This window comes from Notamacropus eugenii, chromosome 3, assembly GCF_028372415.1.
Source record: "Notamacropus eugenii isolate mMacEug1 chromosome 3, mMacEug1.pri_v2, whole genome shotgun sequence".
Taxonomy (NCBI): Eukaryota; Metazoa; Chordata; class Mammalia; order Diprotodontia; family Macropodidae; genus Notamacropus; species Notamacropus eugenii.
In genome coordinates this window covers 100,419,745-100,447,369 of record NC_092874.1, presented here as the reverse complement: position 1 = coordinate 100,447,369, position 27,625 = coordinate 100,419,745, and the positions used below count along the sequence as shown (strand labels likewise).

The window sequence follows — 27,625 nt, the reverse complement described above, 5'->3', positions numbered from 1 at the left end:
AGATTGTAATCAAGAAGACTTGAGTTGAAATTTTGCCTCAGACACAATTAGCTAATGATGCTAGGAAATTTATTTAATTCTTTTTTTTGGCATAGTTTGGTAATTCAGTAAACAGAGCAGTGGAGTTGAAGTCAAGAAGACCTAAGCTCAAATATGGCCTCAAAAAATTACTAGTTGTGTGACCCTGGGCAAGTCACTTAGCCACAGTATGCCTCAGTTTCTCCATCTGCAAAATAGGAATAATAACACTACCTACCTTCCATAGATAGATTATTGTGTGGATCAAATGAGATAGTATTTGCAAAGAACTTAACACAAGCCTTATGACATCATAGGTACCATATACACATTGTTGTTATTTCATTATTATTATTAAAATTAAGATAATTACAACATCTCATACATGTTGTGAGGAGCAAACGTGATAATATATATATAAAGTTCTTTGTCAACATAAAAGTGTTATATAAATAATAAATAAATATAAGCTATCATAGATTTATGTATTTTATGTACAAAAAGAGTATCAAATACATATGCTCATATAAAGTGTATAATATGAAAATGTTTTACAGATGTTAACTATAGAGCAATAATAAAGAAATTGCAAGAAAAATAATGAAAAAGGAAACCCTCTATGAGACGACATGACTTATTATCTGAATAAGGGCACCATTATGGGGACCAGGAATTGATCTTTCATCTTATTCTGGATTTGATAATATAGCTCAGACTTTCACAAGAGGAGATTATTTTAAATACTTCAGAATAACTAATTTTTATCGCAGGGATTCCATTCCTCTTCTATTTTTCTATATTTATAAGTAGTAGTCTATTCCTATAAAGGATAATGAATTTTTAGCATATTTCTCCATGGCAAAATTCAGGTTTTATCTCATTCATTTGTGAACAATCCAATAGTTAGGGAACAGACATTTAGAAAGTTCATTCTCCCTCTCCCATTCATCATCCAAAATGTTTGTTCAGTGAAAGAAATGATTGGATTTTCTATTCATTGGCACAGTGTTAGGCATAGGACCATCGTTTACTTCCTGGAATCTTAGAGACCAAATGTTCTGGCAAATTCTTTGGATTGATTGAGGTGTACTCCCCCACCCCCACTTTCATGTCCACATCCTTAACACCTCAGGTTCATAGTAAGCTTCCAAAAAAAATCAAGATTACCCTAATTTTGCATTTGTGAAGATCAGATTGGAGAGAAAATGTTACTCTGAAGCCAGTACTATTTATTGTCTTCTGTGCTTGAAGAAAAATTAAATCAAGAAGGGGAAAAATTGTGAGAAGAATCTAAATACGTTACATTATATGTTCCTTGGGATGTTGAACTTGATTATTAAGGTGACCTTGGATAAATCTTAAGTTTTAGAAATTTAGTTTTCAGGTACTTCAGATACATAAGTGTAATGGTAACTTCTGCTAAAGTCTCAAAAGAGTGGCAACTGTGACAGTGCACTGAAATGCAGTCAAGTTAAACCTGAGCTCCTATTTTCCATTACTCAACAGAGAAACATTTGGTGAGCTTGATAAGAGTATCAGAGCTCACCACCACCTTCATTTTCCCCAGGTAGTTTAGTGAGTTATTTTACTGTATTGGCTCCATAGATGTAGCGTACCTTTCGCTGGTACTATGATATGATAACTTTAGCTGAGAAAAAAAATAGTGATGATATTAAAAATTTTTAGATGTTTAAGTAATTCACAGCAAATACTGACTCTGTGTGTCTACACAATTAGTTATCCACTGATATTTTATTTCTCTATTATACATTTTTTCTTATTTCCTCACTCAGACTGCTGCATGGCACCCACAAAATGGTGATGGAGAGAAAGTCTTTAGCTCATGGTACAAATCCCTATAATTCTGAAATTCCTTGAGTATCCATTGTAGGACATGAGCAAACATTGCACAGGTGAAGAAACTGAGATTTGCAATGGTCATCATTTATTATTATTGTTCAATCATTCAGTCATGTCTGACTCTTCATGACCTCATGGCCTAAAAAAGACTAGGCCTTTCTATCTTCCACTGTCTCTTGAAATCTGTACAAATTCATCTTCATTGTTTCTACTGACAGTATGTATCCATCTCTTCCTTTGCTATCCCCTTTTCCTTTTGCTTTCAATTTTCCCAATCACCAGGGTGTTTTTCAATGAATCCTATTATCTAACAAGTGGCCAAATTATTTAACCTTCAGTTTCACTATTTGGATTCCAGTGAACAGCCTAAATAAATTTCAGTGTTGATTGATTTAATCTCTTTACTGTCCAAGGAACCCTCAAAAGTCTTTTCAAATTCCACAATTCAAAAGTTTCAATTCTACCACTCTCAGCTTTCCTTATAGTCCAACTAACCATAGTTTTGACTATATGACCTTTGTCAGCAAGGCAATGTCTCTGCTTTTGGCTATGCTATCTAAATTTGCCATAAGCTTTACTTCCAAGAAGCAAGTTTCTTATGTTCATGACCTCAGTTGTCATCTATAGGGATCCTTCAGCCCAAGAATATAAAATCTGACACTGCTTCTATTTCTTCTCTCTTTTTGTCAGGGAGTAAACAGGCTTAAGTGACTTGTCAAAGGTCACATATGTAGTAAGTATATGAGGCTGGATTTGAACTCAGATCTTCCTCATTCCAGGATCAGTGCTCTTTTCACTGTACCACCTAGCTGCCCTCAAGTATTCATCATTGGAGTGCCCCAATTAATGACAACTAGTTCTACTGAAGCAATGAATAAGTTTTCTAGTGTTTGATGTGCAGACCACTAGGGCAAAGTCAGTGATCTACAAAGTTTCCAGCAGCAGGCATTAGAAAGGAGGAAGCCAAGACAGGTGGTTGAACTGAGCACAGAGCAGGACAACAGGTAATAGTTTTATTTGAGATTGTTACATTTTCAAACATGTTTAAATATGTGGCTTCCTAAAACAATGAAGCCTGTACCTCGAGTTTAAGTGGCTTCTGCTTTAATTTGGGGGGTTGGGTGGGGCAAGGAGAGAGAGACAGAGAAAGAAAGACACAGAGAGACACAGAGAGATGGAATGAATTCAATTTTAACACAAGGTGGTGAACTTGGGTGACTGGTAAGGTGGTGATGCCTATAATGGAAATACAGAAGATCAGAGAAAAGGAGGGTTTGGGAGAAAAGACAATTAGGTCTGTTTTAGATATTTTGACATTAAGATTCTTATAGTATATCACAGTGATTTTGTCAAGAATTAATTGGTGATGCTAGCCTTAATAGAAACACTAGCTTTGGATGTATGTAGATTTGGAAGTTATCTCAAAATAGATAATTGAAGCCAGTAGAACTGATGAGATCACTGAGTGAATGCATACAGAAGAAAAAGAAAAGAAGGCTCAGGGCATAACCTTTGGAAACACCCACAATCAACACATATAATATGGGTGAATAGTTTCTGAATAAGACTGAGAAGGAGCAGTCAAATAGGCAGGAGGAAAACCAGGAAAGGTTAGTTACTAAAATCTAGCGAGAATAATGCACGTAGCAAGGTATTCAGTGTCAAAGGCTGTAAAATAATCAAGAAAGATGATGACTGAGAATTTTTTTTCAGAAAAAAATGATGCCTTATTCATGGTCTTTTGTGCAGCGGAGGGTCGTTGCGCAGCTGCTCCATTTCCCTTGAGCCTGCCCCTGTCCTGTCTCTTCCTTCTCGGAATGTAGCAAATTGGGGGTGGGCAGCCAGCAGTGTTTGTGACTTAGGTCAATGGCACGAAGGGGAACAGAGGTCTGCTTCTTAAGGAGGGCTGATGGTACATGGAATCAAGGAGCAAGGGAACCTCAGAGCTCACTGATTTAACTGGATGGAGGTGACTGTATTTGACAGGGGATTGCTTGACAGTGGGAGAATGAAGCTCCAAACCCACCCTCTCCGATGTCCCTGAAGAGAAATCTTCTCCTTACCCCAATCCAAGTCTCATAAGGCTAATCCTAACCTTTCCTCACTGCCTTTACCCCCCACCTCCACAAAAATCCTATACCCTCTGCCCAGCAGGCCTGAGGAAAGGCCAGCAAGATGGGGAAAAAGTTAAGATCAGGGTCTATAGACACAAGGCAGAAACATTTGTCTCAAATGTGAAGGGGCCATAATGGGGGCTAAAGGAACCCAGAGGATGAGAGACATAAATCTAGCCCCCACCCAAATTCTAAGCAGAAAATCCTTCTTCCAAAGACTGGAGGCTGAACTTTCTCATCCAGGAAACTGGCTCTGCCCCAGAATTGGGGAACATGGTTTACAAGACCCCATTTGTGGAGTGGAGATTTACTGGAGATGAGACCCCCAAGATGCACTTCCTTCCAGGCTACAGAATAGTTCAGGCTTATAATCAGGCCTGGAATTGAGGCTGAGAGTGTTATAGTGAGTAATGGAGGAAAAGCAGTGTCCACTTCTACTGCCTCTCCCAACCCCCATCCCAGCCCAGTTAGAGTCTTGTTTGCCTCTCTCTAAGGTCTTTCTCTAGGAGATTGGGGGTAGTAAGCAGGAATAAGAGTAAATATATGACAGACTAATATAATCTGGGAGGCCTCTGGACATAACTATTCTCCCTGTATTGGGATGAGGGTCAGGGTACAGGGAGGGTGAGACCAGAAGAGGAAAACAGCATATTCTTCCCAACACTTTGATCTGGGAGGCACCATCCTGGTCTCCCTGTTTTGTTCCCAGCTCTGCTAGGTCCTAGGCCACTTCCAGAAACCTCACTGCTTGAATGTGAAGGAGAGATGAGAAAAAGGAAAAGATATAACCCTTCTATTGGTTCAATCCTAGCTTTTGTTCCTCAGGATCATTTTGGGAAGAGGAGAAAAGGAGAAGAGAAGGCCAAGAAAAGTGTAGAGAATAGAAGGTACTTAGTCCCCTGAAGTGGCCCTGAGACCATCAGTGCAGTGCAAGAGGGGTGAGGATGGGACGGGGCATCATGGTAGACAAATGACTTGGGGAGCAATGATAGGAGAAGGGGGTTAATGAAGTTAATGAAGCAGTGACCAATTGATCACCAATTGATCTGTTTCTTTGCTGACTACAATACCTGAAACACAGCCTGCTCTGTAAGAGGGACATCTTCACCCCGTAAAGCTACTCTGTGTACTACTTACTGGGGGTCACTCTCTAGAATCATGCCTCCATCTACAATCTCATCTACAGCCAGGAAGAGTCCTTCCATGTTCTTTAGCAATACTCACTTCTCAACATTCTTCCTCAGCATCTAGCTCAAAGAGTCAAAGTGGCCATTCAGAACAGTCATCAGCATCAGCTCATTTTCATAGGAGCTGCCAATCACATAGAAGTAGAGGTCAATGCTGCCTTTGTACACCACAGTCAGACCTTCCAAGAGGGCAATCTCACTGTCATTCCAATGGGTCTTCTTGAAAATGTTCTTCTCAAAAGCCTTCTGCTTCTTGACACTGAGGTAGGTGTCATCATAGTACTTGGCAAATAGCCACTCTCCATCATTGTCCAGTATCAGGATGGCTTTGACTGTGTATAGAGAAGATTCCAGGATCAACGCCTCCATCTTGCCCCGCAGTTAGTGCTAACTGACAAAATTTTTTTTTTAGATTTCACAGTTAAGGTATTACTGGTAACTGCCAAAGGCACTTTTACTTGAATGATAAAGTTAAAAGTGATAGCATAACATTCTTTACCTGGCATCCAACCTTCCGCAGATTAGCCTCTCCATATTTTGGGTGGCCATGAAAGAAGGTGGTCCTTTGTAGGGTCTATCAGAATTTTCCTTGGTGAGCACGTAAGGAAGTTTTGCTTGTTTGGCATAATATTTGAGAAGCCAGGGTTGCCTCAACACCATGGTGAAGCAATGGACTAAGAGATTCTATGCATATATAAACATTATCAATAAAACTATTTTCTATGCAAATGTTATTGGATAATTTTTTGACAGAATTTTTAATGTTATTCTTGAGTCCTGAGTGCTGATGACCACTGACCATGCTACCAGATAGGTAGGGAGACTAACCTGGGTACCAGAGAGAGGCTTCCTTCAAGTAATTAGCATCTTCAGTTACCTCTAATTGCTAAAAATCATGACAAATTGGCTTTTGACTCAGGCCCAAGATTTGCTTACTTTCTCTTCTCCACCCTCATAACTTAATGAGAACATCAAATTATGTTATTGATTTTTTTCCTTCTATTAGGGAATTTCAAAATAATGTAAAACAAGATATCAGGTATTGACTAGACCCTACATTTTAGAAATTTCAGACAGATTCTAAACATTTGCACAAAAAAGCTGTATTCAATAAACATTCACAAAATATCTCAAATATGCAGACTTGAGCTGATTAGATTGTTGAAAGGAAGTAGCGATGTTTAGGGTGTTTATTGACAAAAAGAACTAATCTCCCTTCTTCCACTAACTCAATATTAGAATGCATTTTAACTAGAGAAATTGTAAAAAGAGAGTAAGGAAGAAAGGACTTTTATTTTTTGAAATCAAAACTACATTGGGAAAATCTACTTGTGAATCCATTTGAAGTAGGAATAATCCTTTTCTCATATCAATAAACTTTGACGTTTTTTCTTGTAAATTTGCATTTTTTTAACGTTAGTCTTACTTCCATCTAGGAACACCATTGTGGTACTTTGAGGTATTATGGATAATTTCTTTGGGAAGTATCACAGCTGTGATACTTCCAGTAAACTTTCATTTAGTTGTTTTTTGTTTGTTTGTTTAAGAAATTTTAAATCCTAGGATTTCTTTTCACAAATTGATACTCTTATTCTTATGTTTCTATGCTACAAAAAAGTTTAAGACAAAGATGAAGTATTTTCATAATTCTCTGTATTAATTTTTTCATTGAAAGCTGATGGTCTTCGCTACCATTTGAGATTCAACTAATATTTCAAAAAGTAATAGTATAATTATAAAATAGATATTTTAGTATATAAATAGTATAACTATAAAATAGATAACTATTTTACTCTAAAATTATGCAATAACATTCAATTAGCACAGAGTGGATATATTTTGTTTGGGACGTATATGCTGTTAGAGCCCAGTTAATTGTATCAATTTAAGAGAAATGATAACTGTAAACAACTTGCTTATCTAAGAAAGAAAGCATGAGATTATGAGGTTGCAATTTTCATTTCCTCTCTACTGATTGGAAAAAGCAGAGGGAAAAAAATTATACATATGTATGTGTATGTATATACACACATATATGTACACACATACATACATGCACACATATATACACACATATGTATGAGCGTAAGTATGTATGTATGTATTATTAGCACTTAAAGGTACTGTTGCAAAAAAAGGGGTAAAAGGCATAGAAAGCATTCCTTGTTGTCAAGTATTCTTATACACAGAAGAAAACTGTTTCATCAATCAAGAACTTGACAGGAAGATTCCCACCGCTGGAGAGAATACTTTTGTTTTTTGTGTGCATAGGGGCTGGTCTTGTTTTTGATGAAGCGAGCAGTCTTGACTAGGGTAGGTGGTTGCATCTGGTACTCTTTGAAAAAAGTCCCAATCCCTGTTCTGTTCCACCCCAAAACTACCAAATGCAAAGGTGTTCCCTGAAATTAAAGGCGATATATACTCTAGCATTGCCTATGGGATAAAACACCAAGTTCTCCAATCTAGAATTTAAGGGGATTAACAGCTTATTTCTGATTTATTTTTCCATTCTTGTTTTACATGTATGAAAAGCAATCAGTCAATGACATTTACTAAATGCCTAATATGTGCCAGGTATTGTGCTAGAACTAGACACTGACAGTATAAGAAGAAGGAAAGTCTTTTCTTATAGTGAAATTATATTTGAATAGAGAAGACATAACCCACATATGTATGAATAAAGTAAAGATATTTTGGGAGGGAGGGCATTAACAATTGAAATAGGTGAGTTAGAAAAGGTCTCATGTAGAAGATAGTGCCTAAGCTACATCCTAAAGAAAGAGAGATTCACAGGCAAGATGTAAAGGCAAAGTATGTTCTAAGTGTGGGGGACAGTCAGGGAAAAGTCATGGCTATGGGAAATAAAGTGTTGTGTGAGGAAGGCGAAGGCTAGTTTGGGTGAATTACAGGGTTGGGGGGGAGGGTAATGTCCAATGAAGTTGGAAAGAAAGGTTATAAAGAACGTAAAATGTAAGTACAGACATTTATATTTTATCCTAGAGGAAATAGAAAACTGCTAGTGTCGATTTATCAGAGGAATCAGATTTGTGCTTAAGGAAAATTACTTAGGCTCAATGTTTAGGGTGATCTAAAGTGGTAAGAAATTTAAAGGAGGGAAACAAATTGGAGGAGAGGTTATGAGGACTTGAAAAGAATAGTAGTACAAGTAAAGAGAGGAAATCATATGTGAGAAGCTTTAGTATGGTAGAAATGTCAAGATTGGGCAGATGACTGTATATTTCAGGTAAAGGAGAATGAAGAGTCCAAGATATTGTGAAAATTATAACTCTAAGACACTAGAAGGATGGTGAAACTTTTCATAGAAATAGTAAAGTTTGAAAGAAAGGAGGGTTTGGTTGGAAATAAAATGTTTGGTTTTAGGCATGTTGAGATAAAAAATACCTGACTTGATTCTGGGGAGGGATTGAGGCAAATCTATATATATATACACACATATGTACATGCATACACATACTCACATATATGTATATGTGTATCCATATACCTATGCCACACATATGTATATATACATACATGTGTGTATGTATATCTGTGAGAGACATCTCAAATTGAATTTGGGAGTTTCAGAACCAAAACAAGGTCAGGGAGAGATGTTCTTTTACTCTAACACAACAATTGAGGTCAAAAAGAGAAGTCTGTGACAAGGAAGAAAAGGCAAGCCTGGAGTTCATGTGGATGAAACCACCAGGAGGAAGAGAATTTGGAACTCTAAAATTTAAAAAATGATTGATAAAAAATTATTTACAAAATTGGGAAATGTTTAGTGGAATACATACATACACATATATACACACACTATATATGTATACATATGCGTGTGTGTTTGAGGGTGGCTGTGTATACGTATACATATGTGTGTATGTATACATATGTATGTGTATGTATGTGTGTATGTATATGCCTATATATGCATATATATGTGTGTATACATATACATACACAAATATCTAAGCTGTGCATATACACACACACACACACGAATGTCTAAACTGAGGTGACCCGAGGAGGTAACGGAAAAGTATAATTTTTTTTTTTCTTAGCAATGTTTCAAAGCAAAGTGATTGAACAAGAATCACTACTCTAGTTGCTGGGAAACTCAGTAGAAAGAGTCCAAACTCTGAGAATCTGTAACTGAGATAAAAGCATGGAAATGTTTGATATAACTCCTAGATTTTGATGGATTGCTTTGATTTCAAAAATTTTAAGGAAATGAAATATCTTAAATACTATAAAAGAAGTCAACCCAAACTTTTTTGGAAACTTTCAAGAATGAAACTGCAATGAGTGTGATGAGAGAAAAAAGGGGAAAGCTATCTAAAAAGCTCATACCAATTTATCCCCATATATGAATAGGAAACTCATCAACAACTTACACTGAATATAAATGTGTGGAAGATGCAAACAGGGGTAGGTGATAAAGGATGAATGCAAAAGTGTGGTATGGTCATGTAAAAATAGTATTAGGGAAATTAAAGTTTAGAAGAGGCTGAGGCTGATAATGAATCAAGACAAAATTGGCTTTTATTTTTGCTCTTTTGGGGAAGATCATAGAAAGCATAAGATTGTTCTGGATATCGAACTGGAGGATGATAAATTTGATAGAGAGAAAGGAAAATCATTCACGTAATATTTTGCATCTGTTTTCTCTGCCCAAGGAAAACAATTTTCATATTGAGAGATAGGAAAAAAGAATTGTTAAAGCAGAAAACTAAAATAATGAAAGAAATGGTAAGAAAATATTCACTAAAATCAGAGTCAATATACTAATTCACCAGACTTTGATAAAGTACAACCTATAGCCATCAATCAAAGATTTGCAGATTCATTTTCAGTGACTGTTGAAAAATCTTGGAGAGAACTCATATCAGAAGGGGAAGAACCAGTGTCTTGATTTTCAAACTCTGGTTCTTGAAAATATGGACAATTAGTAGTAAAATTTGAGAATGCCCAATTAATATCCATTGGTCGTGATCAGAAGAATAAGTCACATGAAACTAACTTCATGTCCTTTGTATTATTATTATTTATTGTTCTTATTTTTATTTTGACATGCTTGTTAGAAAAAAAAAGACTGTCATAGATGAAATATACCTACATTTTAGGAATTCATTTAAAAGGTGTCAGCATTTTTTCCATTTTTATTAGATGTATTAAAGAAATAAGGGCTATATGATAATACAAATTTGTATTAACAATATATTGGCCCAACCATAAAGAAATTTTATTAATGCATAAATGACAAATTTATAAATTTGTAAATTTAAAATTTGAAAATTGTGGTAAATATTTATTATTTTGCTGTTCAATGTTTTTCTTGGTGATTTAGGTGAAGGTAGCTAATTCATGTCATAAAATATTTAGAAGAAATTAAGTCAACAACTTCACGCAGTCAATTTAACAAATTATAGGATGGATGAAAATAGTGACTGGTTGAATGAAAAATAAAACATTGAAGATTCTAGTGAAGTTCAAACTTAACATGAATCAATAGTAGGATATAGAAGCTCAAAACAGATAATACTACTGTAGGCTATAATAGGAAAAATGTCAAAAATGTTAGTTTCACTATACTCCACCTTGATTAAACAATAATGGGTCATAGAATAATAGTTGAAACCAAGTAAAATCTTAGAAATTATCAATCCAATCTCCCATTTTACAGATGAGGAAATTGATGTTCCAAAAGATTAAAAGAACTATAAAGTTTACTAAGATAGTATATATTATGGTTTGGGGTTTAAGCTTAAGTCTTTTGGTTCCAAATAGCATATCTGGTCATTGTATTTTCTGGTGAATTGTATTCAGTTTTGGGGGCCATATTTTGAGATAAAACATTGACAAGTTGGAGTATATCTAGAAAAAAAAAAGTAGTCAGGCCGTTGAGGTTACTGTATTATCTGCTGTGTAAGTATCATTGAAGAAACTGGAGATGTTTCACTAGTAGAAGTTTTCAGAAGATGCAGAGTGAGGAGAATAACTTTGACAACTGACTTCAAATACATGCAGAATTGTCCTGTGTAAGAAGAACTGAATGTCTAGGAACATATAACAGAAAATTTTTAAAAGATAGATTTCATTTCAGTATGATGAATAACTTCCTTATAATTAGAGATGCCAAATAATGCAATATGCTACCTCATAGAGTAGTGAGTTATTCATCAACCAGAGATCTTCAAACATACTCAGTGAACAACTGCAAGAGTTTTCATAAATAATATTTCTGTTCAAGTATGATAGCAACTGAATTTTTTCTGCAAGCTCTTTCAATCCTGATGTGATATGATTTTGAAAAGTGTAATGGATAGAATGAACATCCATGCAGCATAGAACAGTTCCCTTTGGATGATAGGTTTGACTGGGATGCTGCTATTGAACTCTGGGTAGCATCTGGAAAGTTTGAGTGGGGGAAATGATGGTACAATTCCACAAATTAGGAGAACACCATATAAAATTTTACTTTAATCCAACAATTTATGCTTTTATCTAACCTACCTGGATCTAAATAGAAATAAAGTGCTGGCTGATCCAACTTCTTCCTCCCCTTGCCATAAATTAATTTTTGTCACTTTTATTTAACCCATAAATACTGATGATTTTTATTATAGAACTTTGTGTGTTTGGGTACATGGGAGAATTTAAAATTAGGAATTCAAAATGAATTTAAAAATTTATTAGCAGATTCTCCTTACACTACTTAAAACTGAGAGAATCACTTCCCGTGAAATTCCACATGGTATAATACAATCTACTAAGCCTTCTAGCTCTAAAACACTGCTATTTCTTATAGGCATTTAGTTTAGTTGTACCCAAGAAATCATAATCATATTAGACTACTCTATCTTCTATTTTTATATTCCCAGATGTAAATTTAACTCATCTTTGCATCTTCATTTATATCTGAATTCCGCATGTTACTAAATATGTAGGGTCATAGATACTGGTGTGCTAGATAATTGTGGCGGGTAATCTCGTGTGACCTATATTAAGACAGTTTCCTTTGTTCTTCCATGTTCTCATGAATTGAAGACATTATATATTACATAAACAAACATACCTGCCTGTTATGCAAATTCATTTTGATTCAAAAAGCATTTATTAAGTGTCTCCTGTAAGATATAAAAATTACAAAAAGAACAAATCTATGTGCCCTCAAGGAGCTTAATTACGAAAGTGAGAAAATGCATAAATGGATAAAAACAGATGGTAAGTTAAGAAAGAGGAAAACGTTAACATCAGGAAAGATTTCCCACAGAAAGTGGAACTTAAATTGAGCCTTGGGTAAATTGAGCCTTGAGAAAGAGATGATGGAGTACCTTGAGAACAAGTGTAAAGAAATGGAAGGAAGTATCAGAAAACTGAATTTCAGGAATAACAAGTAGGTCAATTTGTTTAGAACATATAATATGTCAGGAAAAATATGAAATAAATCCTAACAATCTGACTGGAGCTAGACTCAGCAACAGTACTAATACTTAGGATTAATATATCACTTTAAATTTTGCAAAGTGGTTTTGACCTTTGGAATTGATTATGTGACATTAGAGATACTGGCACAGGACCATTCAGCATTATGTGCCCATATCAGAGAAGGTTCTGTGCTCTGTGAGCAAAGCAGAACTGAAGCAGCTCAAAAAGAAATGTGAGCTGAATAAATTTAGAGAATCCGCATCTAATGTTCACATGGACTATTTGTGACTGACCTATCAGAGAACATTCCAAACTCTTATTGATCTGATTAGCCACAGTCGGACAGATTGTAACTTGACTCTAACATAGTGATGTCATTTGGTCCTCTTTGAGAATGAAGGACAAAAACAATATCATTCCATTACATTCATGTACCATAACTTGTTCAGTCATTCCTCAATTGGCGGGCATCCCCTCAGTTTCAGTTCTTGACCACCACAAAGAGAGCTGCTATAAGTATTTTTGTATATGTGGGACCCTTTCCCATTTTTATGATCTCTTTGGGATACAGTCATAGAAGTGATATTGCTGGATCAAAGGGTATGCACATTTTTGTAGCCCTTTGGGCATAGTTCCAAATTGCTCTCCAAAATGGTTGGATCTGATCGCAGCTCCACCAACAATGAGTTAGTGTTCCTACTCTCCCACATCTTCCCCAACATTTACCATCTACCTGTTTTGTCATGTTAGCCAGTCTGATAGGTGTGATGTGGTACCTCAGAGTTGTTTTGATTTGCACTTGTCTAATCAATAGTGATTTAGGGCATTTTTTCTTATGAATATAGGTTGCTTTAATTTCTTCCTCTGAAAACTTCCTGTTCATATCCTTTGACCATTTATCTTGAAACAATTTTTAAGGCATGCTAAGGTGTAACTCCTTGTATATTGTTCATACACATCATCCTCCTTCCATATCCCTCAAATTTTCCTCTGTGTTCCCTGGGGAGAATGGAACCACCATTTATGAAATATGAATGAAATATCCTAGGGAAATTAAAGCAAAAAAATACTTTATCATGTGACTTTAAGGATATATATATATATATACATATATGTGTGTATTTGTGTGTATGCATGTAATGTGTATATAAGTATATATGTGTGTTTGTATATATATACATACATTTATGTGTGTATGTATATCATACAAATACATAACTTTGGTAGTTGTTTTCTCCTCTCAAAAGTCAGGTAAAGTTGGGGATTAGCTAGAGAATTAGTTAGACGCAATCCTCATGCTGCAAAATATTATGAGATGAAAAGGAATCATCTAGGGGGTTGAGAAGGAGATAGAATTAATCCTGCCTTCTCATAATGACTTCAGAAAGATTAAGTGATTTTAACTAAAATATGGAAACAGGGATTATTCCAGGGTTGTGGTAATTTTAAGAGTGCTATCATGATATCCAGTGCCATAGATTAAGAACTATCAGGACCACATTTTATAAAATCATAGAGATAAATATTAAAAGGACCAAAGAGGACATCCAGTTCAATTGCCTCATGTTTTACATGAGCAAACTCAAATAGAGGCTCATGAGACCTGTAGAGAATAAACGACTTTTATAGGGTCATAGAGCTGGTAAAAGGTCAAATTGAGTTTCAAACCCAGGTCCTTTGCTACCTCTCTTTTTTGTAAAGAGACTGAGGTCCAGCAAAATTAGGCCCAGCCCTAACAAAATAAATGATAAGGTATATTATTATATATTATACTATTATTTATTTAATTATATATATATTGTTATATTATATACTGTATTAACAAAATGGCATTAATAACTAATGGAGTTACTTAAATTAAGATTAAAAGAAAACTAGTCTAATCAGTTATACTTTTAATTTGCATATGGTAATTGTAGGTGAAAGCAGTCATTCTCCCTTTCTCCCCTGGAGTAAAGAGAATTTATATATGTATATATACATATATACACACATATATGTATATATATACATACATACATACACACATATGTGTGTATGTGTGAATATGTATATGTGTGTGTATATATATACATATATATATGTGTGTGTGTGTTTGTACTAGACTAGTGTAATCTAGGAAATAGGATAGATCTTAATGCTTAATTGACTGATAAACAAAATTGAGGAATTAAAAAAATGAGACTGACTTTTGTAATGTAGAAAAATTTTGGCCCCAATATGGGACATCCGGGAAAAAATTAAGAGCAATGAGAAGGTCCTACTTACACACACCACCTTGTTTCATATGTTTTAGTTATACTGTCCCCTCAGTTAAACTAATATGATAAATAAATTAAAATGTATTCTAAAAAATTACTTCAACATATTTTGAGAATAAATATAGAGATCATTTCCCTCTAATCCCCATTGTATTTCTCAGTTAGAAAGTGTATTATTCTCTATTATTCTCAGATACTCAAGTTAAAAAAGCCATTTGTAGCTAATAGAAGTTTTATTGCATCAAAAATATGGTTTTGTTTTTCCTCTATTAACTGAATTCATGCAGCATGGGATGTAAGATATTTATCTGTTTGTGATTCATCATCACAGCCTCTGGCAGTTAACATAGATACTCAATATTAAATATATTAGTCATTTGAGTAAATAGATAGTAGTCAATAGGAAAGTAACAAGCATAATATAGAGAAAGGGCTCTGATGGATGAATTTGTGCTCTATTCTCCTTTACTGATGACTTCTTCCCCACACTATACAAGTGAAACAAAACAAAATCTATTTAGATTTTGATTTACCAACCCAAATTGGTGTAGAAAAGTGGTAGTGGTGGTGGGGTGGTTGTCTTTTGTTCCTGAAGAGGACCAAAATGACATCACCATGATAAAGTCAAGTTTCAGTGTGTCCAACTGTGACTGATCAGACCAACATGAGCTCAGAATGCTCTACCACAGATGGACACAGATAGTTCACATCAACATTTGGGGTGGACACGGATCTTATGTTTCCTCTGAGCTGTTTCAATTCTGCTTTGCTAATAGAACACAGTACCCTTTCTGATGTGGGTATACCATGCTGAGTGGTTGATGTGTGTGCACTGTCCATGTACCAATGATGAGTGGAATCACCTTTGCATACATTTTTGTACATTTTGTACATTTCCTTTATGTTTTGACCGCAGAGTAGGATTCCCCACCTGCCTTGGTAATAAGGCCAGGGTTGGGTAAGCAGACAATTTTTAGGGAACCTTTTCTAGACCCCTTCCTCACAACAGGAGGTGAGCAGTGGGATCCTTAAATGTCTGCTCAGACACCCAGGAGGCTGCCAAATCCCACTGCTGCTTCCAGTGAGAAATGACCCTATGAGCTGGGCCACCTTTGTGCAGGGTTGTGAATATAGCTCCCAGTGTATCCACACGTGCTGCTTTATCACTTGCCTGTCATCACAGGACTTTGAGATAGGTGTAATAGTAAAATGGTATAGGTGATGTCTTTTGATTAGTGCATAAGTTGGATTTAAGTGAGGCAGGATTGCATGAAGTTGTCAGCTTCACTCTCTCTCCCCCAGAGTCATCATAATCCAGTCATAATTTCTGGTGATGGCTCAGGATGCAGTGGATGACCTTGGCTTCTTCAGTGTCTAACGAAGCACTATGTGCTCCACCTTGCCTGCTTCCTCTGCCTTCATGGCCAATTGCTCTAATTTGCTTATTCCCCCAGGGGAAGTCTTTGCATTTTGGGGGCAGACATCCCCTTAAGTCACCAATGGGTTTGAGACCCCTTGGTTACCCTCAACGTGGTTTAGCCCATCTACCTAAATGGTTTACCAGGGTATGGTTACTGTGCATGCTGCAGCTTCTTGGAGCCACAGGTGAGAGCTGGGTGGAACAGGTGGACAACAAAAGTCTGAAGAATTTTTTTTTTTTTCAGATATGTATTATTTCTGTACTTTCACAGCTACAATGGCTAGGATAGCAAAGAATTCCTTCTAATCCCTGATTCTTACTACTTTCTAGTACATTTAGAAGTCCAGAGACTTTATATTAGAAGCCAAAGTGGGAAGCTACTTGACATGAGAATTCTTAGAAGCCTCGAGGATGCTTTCCTGTAGCTGCCCAAAGTGTAGGCACCCAAAGGAGGAGAGTAAATGTACTGAGTGAATATAAATGGGAAATCCCAAGGATGGGAATTTGGAGGAGTAATGAAATGAGAGCAGTGTAGATGCTAAGATCTGTCATTTTAATTTTAATAAAATCAGCTTGATTTATATTTTGTTTCATTCCTACATTCAGATAGCACCTTTTAGAATAAACATTATATTAGGACCTTAACTGGGAAAAATTCCTATAGCCTGAGCTGAAATGTGTCACGTCAAAATTGTTTTTCTTTTTTGCCTTAGTTATTATGGGAAACTTTCTAAATATGACTAATAAAACCTTGGATATCATTAACCTCCTTTTGCAATTGGAACAGAATAGTATCCCTTGTGCACTTCAAAATTCTACTTACATTTGGACTTTAAAAAATTCAATTCAGCCAACATTTACTAACTTTCTCCCATGTTCAGGATGTTAAGGGTTAGGGGAGAGATATGCATGAGCTAAAACCTTATCTGTGCTTTTGTGGAAATAAGCTCAATAAGATTTGGAATTTTATTGTAAGTAGAGAGTGAGGTTGAGAGAAGAATAAGATCCAAGGTTAGGAACTGGATAGGTAGGAGATATCCTCAATAAATATATGAATATCTAGCTCTAGGTCATCATGAATATATTTCATCTTGTTGAAAACTCCCTCCAGTTCAATGGTATAGGGAAGTAGTCAAAAACTCTCTGAAAATATTCCATAGTTGTCTGCGTTAGAGGAAGTTTCTTCCTGTACAATAAAGCAGCATCCAGGACCTGGTTGAACAGTTGAACTACAAAAGGAGTAATGAATTGTTTAGTAGATACTGGGGAGAAGGTCTTGAGAGAAATATCCCATATATTTGTGCTTGGACCTGTGTTGTTTAAACACCATCAGTACCACCACCACCACAGCCATCATCATCACCATCCTTGTTGTCGTCATCGACATGGTCATCATTTTATCATCATCATTTCATAAGTAATATGAACTAAAATAAATTTGATGTCATAATTATCAAATCTGTAGGTGACATAAACTTGTGAACATTATCAGGTGACCCAATGAATGATGAAATATAAAAAAAAAGATATTGACAGTCTTTAATATTGGCTCAAATATGCTAATAATAACAAGAAAATGATATTCGGTGAAGCATAATATAAAGTCTGATATTTCAACAGTTTATTTCATGAACACAAATGGAATAGTTAAGAGAAAATTGAAAAAGAACTGGGTCTATTTTTATTAATGTTTCTAGCTGTCTATTACACTATAGACTTACAGTGAACTTACATTCCCCTCAATTTCCAAATCTTTGCCAAAATTACAACAACAGAAAGCTATAAATATTTTTTGCATGTATAAACCCTTTCCTGTTTAATTTGATTTCTTTGGCACACAGGCCAGTAATGTCCTTGCTGAGTCAAGGAGTATACACAGTTTAATAGTCCTCTGGACATAGCTCTAAATTGCTCTCCAGAATAGTTGGACCAATTCACAACTGTACCACCGTTGCTTTAGTTTCCTTTTTTTATATCCCTTTGAGAATTTATCATTTTTTAAAAATTTTCTGTCATCTTACCTAATCTGATAGGTGTGAGGTGATACTTGGGAGTTCTTTTAATTTACATTTCTCTTACAAATAGTGATTTTGAACATTTTTCCTGTGATGATTTTTTTTCTGAAAATTGTTCATATCCTTTGACAATTTGTCAAATAAGGAATGGCTCATTTTATTTTGTTATAAATTTAGCTCAGTTCCTTATATTTTTAAGAAATGAGACCTTTATCAAAGAAATTTGGTGCAGAATTTCCCCCAATTTACTATTTTCCTTCTAATTTTTGCTGCATTAATTTTCTTTTTTCAAAACATTTTTTTCTAATTTCATATCTTCCAAATTATCCATTTAATTCCCTGTGGTTTTTCTCTGTATTATCGCAAATTCTTAGATCTGATAGGTAAAATTTCCATGATCCCCTAATTTGTTTATGATATCCCCCTTCATGTCTAAATCATGTACCCATTTTGCCCTTATCTTGTTATAGAGTGTTGGTATATGCCTCTCTTCTACTAAACTGTTCTCCTTTATAGATAATGCTTGCCATTTATTTTAGATGCACATTAATTACCATTTTAAGAATGCCTTCCTTTGTTGCTTTGATTTTTAGTATTTTTAATAATAATGGGTGCTGTATTGTGTCAAAAAGTTTTTTCAAAATCTATTGCATAAAATCTTTATTTATGCTTAAAGTTTCCTGCTACTAAATTAGTCTTGCATTCCTGGTATAAATTCTACCTGGTCATACTATGTGATCTTTATGACATTTTGGTGTAATATTTTTGCTAATATTTTATTTAAAATTTTTTGATTATTTATATCATGATACCCACACACATACAGTGGTGATGAAGAAATATTAACAGGCTTTTGTCTTTATTTGCTGCAATAATGCACATTTCTGTAAAAATAGAGATAACAACACTTTTAAAATAAAAAATTCTAACGCAATACAATACTAATTTAGTACTTACATACTGAGGAATGACAGTAGGAAAATATTAAAGTCTTTATTTACTATAATTGAACCATTATGTTTCTGTAAGAGCAGAAAACTTTGCATATACAATAAAGACACTGCAATTCATAACGTACAATGGTCTCAAATCTGAGCCAAGGTGTTTTTGGTAGTGTTCATTGGCATTCTGTGAGGTGATAGCTTGCACAGTGCAAAGTTCACATATTGTGTGTTCAGAACCAAGGTCCCATAATGCAACATGGGTAAGTGCTGTCAGAAACACCTTGGTGACCTTGAGTTTAAGAGGTGCTTCATATAACACATCAGCCTTTAGATCATGCCAGTATGGATTCTGAGGAGTACCCATTGTGTTACCTTTGAACCAAGACTAGAGAGAACAATATTTTCCTACATGGAAAGAAGCTTAAAGGCAGGTGTTGGCAGCCTATGAGACACATGACAAAGGTGGCACACTCAATTATTTGGGGAGGCATAGTTAGTCCATGCCTATATAAAATTACTAGTCCCTTGGATTATTCCCAGCTGACAAAATAGGCAGTTCCATGACAGACACCTTGAGGCTGAGAATGCTGTCCCAGGACAGTATGTAAATAGGTTAGAATGCATTAGACTGAAACTAAACCTATCAGGCAACAGCTGTCACAGGTTTTGCCCATTGAGGCTGAGATGTTCAAGGGAACCAAGGCTTCGACTGAGAAAAGCTGAAAATGACTTTGTATGTGTTGCATTTGCTGTTCAGTCACTGCCTCCAATCAGAAACAGTTTGGTTGGGTCTATGTCAACAAGCTTCAGGGAGGAATCTGACAGGGATGATCTGATCAGCATAACTTCCTTCCTTTCCCTCCCTTGTTCATGTACCACAAAAATTTTTTACCCAGAGGTCTTGGACTTATTTATCTATTGGCCTTTTGTGAAAATTTATATTTTACTCTATATCAGACACTCAGGTTTTGGGATAAGAAAATTATTTTGCTCTGGTGCTTTCAGGTGAATGCAGATACTTGTGGAGCAGGATGTAGAGCAAGGGTCAATTCAACATCTATCCCTATAGGAGAAATAAGAAGTCATATTCCTTACTCCTACATGTGCACACATGGTCAAAAAAAAGACATCTAGGTAAGAAAGGAGCCTTTCAGTTGTGAAATAGATATAGTTTCTCTGGAGATGGAGCCAAGATGGTGGAGTAGAAGCAGAGATTTGCTAGATATCTCCCCCCAAGGCCAGCCAAATACCTGTAAAAATGACTTTAAACAAATTCTGGAGCTGCAGAACACAAAGAAAGATGGAATGAAGCAAATCTCCACCCCAAGATAGCCTGGAAAGTCACCGGGAAGCATCTATCTGGGAGCAGTGCACAGTTCAGCATAGTTCACACCTGCACAGACAGGACCTGAGTAGACCAGGATGGGGAGGGACTGAATCTCTGGTACCTGTGGTGGTTTCCAAACTTCACAACCCCAAAACACCAGGGATAAATTGGAAGGTTAGTTGAAAAACCCTGTTGGATGTGTGTGAAAGAGTAGAGTGGTCTGGCTCCAGCCCCAGGGTGGCAGAGAGGTTGAAAAGAGACAGTGACAGCAGCATCAGGAAGAGAGACAGCAGCTGTTTCTGGAGCTCTGACCCACAGATTGTAGGGGAATCAAGTAGATGACTGTAACCCCCCACCTCCCCCTACACACACCGGAAACAGAGAAAAACCTTGACAAAGCTCAAAAGTCAAGTAAATGGCTAGGGAAATGAACAAAAACCAGAAAATAATCAGACTAGAATCTTATTTTGGTGAAAAAGAAAAGCAAAATATACAATCAGAAGAAGACAACAAAGTCAAAGCTCCTACATCCAAAGCCTCCAAGAAAAATATGAATTGATCTCAGGCCATGGAAAAGCTCAAAAGAGATTTTGAAAATTAAGTAAGAGAAGTAGAGCAAAAATTGGGAAGAGAAAAGAGAGTGAGGCAAGAAAATTATGAAAAATGAGTCAACTGCTTACTAAAGGGGACACAAAAAAAGTGCTGAAGAAAATGACACTTTAAAAAATGGACTGACCCAAATGGCAAAAGAGATCCATGAAGTTAATGAGGAGAATAATGTCTTAAAAACAGAATTGGCCTGATGGAAGAGGAGGTCCAAAATCTCACCAGAGAAAATAATTCTTAAAGATTAGAATGGAACAGATGGAAACTAATAATTTTATGAAAAATCAAGAAATTATAAAACAAAATCAAAGGAATGAAAAAACACCAGACAATGTGAAATATCTCATTGGAAAAACAACTGACCTAGAAAATAGATCCAGGGGAGACAATTTAAAAATTATTGTACTACCTAAATGACATGATCAAAAAAGAGCCTAGACATCATCTTTCAAGAAATTATCAAGGGAAACTGTCCTGATATTCCCAAACCAGAGGGTAAAATAGAATCGAAGAATCCACTTATCACCTCCTGAAATAGATACCAAAAGGAAGTCTCCTAGGAATATTGTAGCCAAATTCCAGGGCTCCCAGGTCAAGGAGAATATATTGCAAGCAGCCAGAAAGAAACAATTCAAATATTGTGGAAACCCAATTAGTATAACACAAGATCTAGCAGTTTATACATTAAGGGATCAGAGGGCTTGGAATATGATAGTCCAGAGGTCAAAGGAGCTACAATCACCTATCTAGCAAAACTGAGTATAATATTTCAGGGGGAAAATTGGTCATTCAATAAAACTGAGGACTTTCAAGCATTCTTGCTGAAAAGACCAGAGACAAATAGAAAATCTCTTTCAAACACAACAGTCAAGAGAAGTGTGAAAAGGTTAAGAGGAAAGAGAAATCATAAGGGACTTACTAAAGTTGAACTGTTTATATTGCTTCAAGGAAAGGTAATATTTGTAATTCTTGAGATTTTTCTCAGTATTATGGTAGTTGGAGGGATGATATACCTAGAGAGAAAGGGCACAGGATAAGTTGAATATGAAGGGATGATATCTATAAAAATAAATTAGAGGGTGAGAGAGAAATATATTGGGGGAAGAAAAAGGGAGTAATAGAATGGGGTAAATTATCTCTCACAGAAAAGAGGCAAGAAAAAGCTTTTTCAGTGGAGGGGGGGAGGAGGGAAGTGAGAGGGAAAGAGTGAACCTTACTCTCATCAGATTTGGGTTAAGAACTGAATGATATACACACTCAATTTGGTATTGAGTATTGAGGTACACTACAGAAAAGTAGGGGGAAAGGGAATAAGTAGGGGTGGAGGATGATAGAAGAGAGGAGAAATAGGAGGAGGGGATAAGTAGTAGTAAATCAGTAGTAATTTAGTAGATTTGTAGTATTAATAAATTACTAATTTAGTAAATTAATACTCAACTAGTGGGTCAAAAGAGAGAATGGAATATATGGGAGACAAGATAGGATGGAAGGAAATACAGGTAGTCTTTCACATCAGAAATATAGTTAATCTTTCAGATCATGACTGTTATGGAAGTGTCTTCCATGACTACACATGTATAACCTATGTCAAATTGCATGATTTCTCAGTGGAGATGGGTGGGGAGGGAGGAAGGGAGAGAAGTCGTAACTTAAAGTTTTCAAAAAGAATGTTAAAATTGTTTTTCCATGCAGTTGGGAAGTAAGACATATAGGCAATGAGGTATAAAACTCTATCTTGCCCTACAAGAAAATAGAGGGGAAAAGGATGAGAGAAGGGAGAGGTATGATAGAAAGGAGGGCAGATTAGGGGAAGGGGTAATATGTATTATCTCTTGAGCTGGGCAGAGGGGAAAGAGGGGGGGAGAAAATTTTGAACTCAAAATCTTGTGGAAGTGAATGGTGGAAACTAAAATAAATTAATTAATTTAAAAAATAAAAAAAGTAAACAAAAATATTTATGCCTAAATGAAAAAGATTGCCTTGTTGGCACATAGTAGGTGCTTAATAAATGTTTGTTAATTGACTTGATTGATATCCAAAAAAAAGTCACTCAATTGGCACTCAAAATCTAATAGCTCTGCTTTGAAGAAGGTGGCATTCTTCATTATGAGGACCAACCAGTGTTCAATATTATTTACATTATGGTACATGTCTTTTACTTTTAGTCTTTATAAATTGGACAATTTACTCAAATAACGACAAGTTCAATAACAAATTTCCCAATCATGTGAAATTAAAAAAAAAGAATAGATATAGTTTTTCTTTACATCTCCTTGCTGTTCCTTTTAGGCTTCCATTCCTCCCTTATAACACTCACTAAGGACTTCCCAGTCCCTTAAGTGGATATCTTATGTCCCATTCTTGATCTCCACTGAATAACAAAAGATTCTATTAAAATGTTGTAATAATTAAAATATCTCCCTTTACTGTCTCATACTAGTGGGATCACAATATGAACAAGTAGTCAACAATACCCTTTTATGGTTCTTAATCTAGACTCTATAAAATTTTAGACAAATGTAACACTTATATTTTAATATAATTGTCTTCCTTTACATTTTATATTATTCAGTTAAAAACATCATTCTTAGAAAGCTGCTAAACTGCCAAAAAATTACATGAAACACAAAAGGATAAGAAATGAATCTTCATTTCCTCAGAAATAAGATCTTAATTTTACTACCTACTACTTTAATTTCAAAGGGTAATAGAATGGGTGAGGGCTAGGAATTACACAGATTTTTTTCTTTAACATCCTTTTCAAACTTAGTATAAGTACTCCATCCTCCATGAAGTGTTCCTATTTTGTTTCAGACATTCTGTCATCAGTACCAAAATAGTGTCTTGTATAAAGCAGATATTTAATAAGTGTCTATTAAATTGAAATAAGTTTATATTTGTCCACAATCGATGCATGTATATCTGTATGAATATCAATGTCAATGTTAAAAAAGGTATACTAAATGATAAGCTCTTATAGGATAGAGTGCTAATGTTTTAGCTAAAATTGGAAGAATGAGGAACAATTGGAAGATAAAACTAGATAATAGCTTAAGTTACTTATAGATATAACATTTCATAACTTGGCCCATCAGAATCTTTTTGGAAAGAAATCTAACAATATTAAATATTTGTTTAGTTCACAAATTAAAACATATTTTAAAGAAACTGTAACATGCAAATAATTAATTCCATTGATGGGAATATAATCTGCAAGTATCATCCAAAACAATCAAATAAAAATCAGTCAATGAAAAAATTTTCATAGCAGTATTATTTGTGATTCAAAGAAAATTGGAAACAATCAAAAGTCTAACAATGGGAATGTAATTAAGTAAATAAATTTTAGCATGTTAATGTAGTGAAATAATGTATAGGATTCAATTGATAAATATGAGAAAAATAAGAATATCTACAGAAAACATTATTCAGTTGTATAAAGGGGGTAATGAATTTACCAAAAAAACAAGGTATACAATGTGACCATGCAAGAATCAAAAACAAATGAGAATGAATGGGAAAACAAAGGATATTGATGAAGTCTGACTTGTTGTAATAAAAGTTACTATAAAATGCTATGTCAATATTAATTTATTTATATATAAACAGCTCCAATGTAAGTTTATTTTGTTGTGCTATTTCATATTGTTCTTCTTAAATCATAATAATGGTAGGATTTTAAGACTCTCAGTAGAGATTTTTTATATGTATCTAGAGTAAGTAAGCACACAAATAATTTCTGCTCTCAAATTTTTATTCCAACTTACTCTAGAAAAAAAGAATATTCGGAAAAATACCCAACAAGTGATCATTTAAGCTTAATTTGAGGTCCTTTCAAAAGAAGATCCTACTACATCCTGTTACCGTCCTTTCTACTTTGGGAAAGCAATCATTTTTATAATTTTTTGTATTCCCTTTAATCATGAGACTGAATACACATCATCAAAACTTCTACCAATAGTTCCAAATTCTATCTTTTGACTTGAAGCTGAGCAAGTCTGATCCTTCCTAATGACCACTAAACAAATACTTAGATAGGATCACCATGTCCCTTATCCCCTTTCTTTTGTTTTTTGTAGTCTAAGCATCCATTCTTCTTTCAACTAGTTTTCATTTGTTATGATTTTGAGGTCCTTTTAACATCCTAGTAGTTCATTTTGTGATATATTTTAAGTGCCTGGAATTCAACACATTATTTTAAATTTAACTGGATCCTTTCTGAGTGCAGAAGTACTTTCTGGTCCCTAGTTCTGGACTACATGATTTTTTAAAATAATGCTGAAGATCAGCCAGTCATTCAGGAGGCATTGAAATGTTACATTTGTGCCATGCACAAATATAGTGAACAAAAAGTATTCAATAGTTTTCTCAAGGAAGCCTCATTGAAGTATGAAAGGCAAGTAAACTTGTGTAAGTATATACAAACTAAATGTAATGAGAATAAATACAAATTAGTACAGGCTATTTATATACAAGCTAGTTAGGGAAACCATTGCATCTAGGTGGCAGAGTGGAGAGGATGCTGGGTCTAGAGTCAGGAAAATTCATCTTTCTGAGTTCACATCCAGACTCAGATACTTACTAACTATGTGACCCATGGCAAGTCACTTCTTTCCTCATGTGTAAAATGACAAATCACTCCAGTATCTTTGCCAAGAAAATCCCAAATGGGATCACAAAGTGTTGGACATGACTGAAAGACTGAACAGCAAGAAATTAGGGAAAGAACCTAGGAGTTGAGCAGGAGGAATGAAGTGTCAGGCTTTGTGTAGAAAATGATGGTTGAGCTTCAGCTTGAAGAAAGTGAAGAATTTTCTGAGGTGGCGAGGAGAGGCTGCAGGAGTGTATTTCTGCCAGTTTGGACCTAAATTTTCATTGTGAACACTTATACTTCAGTAATCATCACAGAGTACAAGTCACAGCTTGATTTGTGTGTGTCCATCCTTAGTTGCTGAAGAAGACCATGCCATCAGAGAAATAATGGCATGACTTGTACTTTACTTTGTTTTTTGAGTGAGGGAGGGCTGTTCAGGTCATCACTTCTCCTCCAGAGCCATCTGAATCCAGTGACCAGATGTTCATCAGGATGACTGGAGATGACCCAGGATGAGGCAACTGAGGTTAAGTGACTTGCCCAAGGTCACACAGCTAATGAGTGTCAAGTGTCTGAGGTGAGATTTGGACTCAGGTCCTCCTGACTCCTGAACTGGTGCTCTATCCACTGCACCACCTAGCTGTCCACAGCTGGATTTATAGTTTTGTTGATTGTCTAGGCTTTAGAAAATGAAGAAAAAGTATTGATAATACAGATTAAATTTCAAAGTATGTCATGCATTTTTTAAGAGTTAGTTGTTAAATATTTCTGAGAGAATATACATTGTAGGCATAGCAGACAGGATAAGCTATATTATTATCAGACATTGGAGGAAAGGAGAAAGTGGGGAATGATGTCAAGGGGTTTTGAGATGTACAGTAGTGGAGAAGAGGGAGCTCACAAATTGGTGGCAAAAACTCTTAGAGATGAGCTTTTCTTAACTTAGCTAGCATCTTTTGAACTTTTTCATCTTAAAATGAACACTGGCGTCCATTGCTGAGCCTGTGCTTGAAACCCTTTCCATCTGCAGAGTTTCTTCCAGGGCTGATTCCTCTAACATTCTCTTAAACAGCATACATTCACATCTGTGAGCTGATGACTCAGTGAAGTCTGGTTTCAGAATAGAATATATTATTTATTGATAGAAATTAGTGACTGTATATGCTTATTTTACATTTACGCTCTTTTATTCCTTAGAAATTATGAAGAAGAAAGTTTAGGCCTGTAACCATTATGATACATTTATGGGAATTTCACTCTATAGAGATGTTCAGTTCTCTTTCTGTTATATGCCAGTTACTTACTTAAAGCACATTTTGCTCTATATCCTTCATATTTGAAAAACTACAGTGTAGAATTATCACATGTAGACCTGTAAATTTGTTACCGATGTACTTACAAGTTTGTCAATAAAAACCCAATGAAAGAACTTCAAGGTCCAGAACAAGTAGCATATATACTGGCCTAAGTTATCCCAGGCAAGAAGTGAGGTACCACAAGGACAGAAAGAGGAGAAGCAAATTTCATTATAGGTTCCTTGTACTGGAAGTACTCTTAGAGGTCATCTAGTCCACTGTCTTATCTAATTCTTAAGATCTTTCAGTATGATGGAGAAAGAAATTAAATAATCCAAAGGAAAGTAATATCTTAGGTAAATACAAAAGTGCTGAATAAGATACATCATTTTAGAGGTATTATTCAAGAACCATTGAAGAAGACATGCACTTTTAAGGAGCCAAAAGTCAAAGAGATCAGAAATGACTCACAATAGCTATAATGAAAGTCAAGTTCTAGCACGGACTAATGGATACTACAAGGTAAAGTCTTAATAAAAGTCCACATTGTGGAATG

At 35.3% G+C, this 27,625-nt stretch overlaps 1 protein-coding gene and 1 pseudogene across 1 annotated transcript in view; one reads left to right on the top strand and one right to left on the bottom strand.

Moving 5' to 3' along the window:
- Window positions 1-27,625, top strand: part of CNTNAP2 (contactin associated protein 2) — a 2,725,119-nt gene that overhangs the window by 961,138 nt on the left and 1,736,356 nt on the right. The gene's annotated exons all lie outside the window — the stretch shown is intronic.
- Window positions 5,027-5,554, bottom strand: LOC140531034 (coatomer subunit zeta-1 pseudogene; annotated as a pseudogene).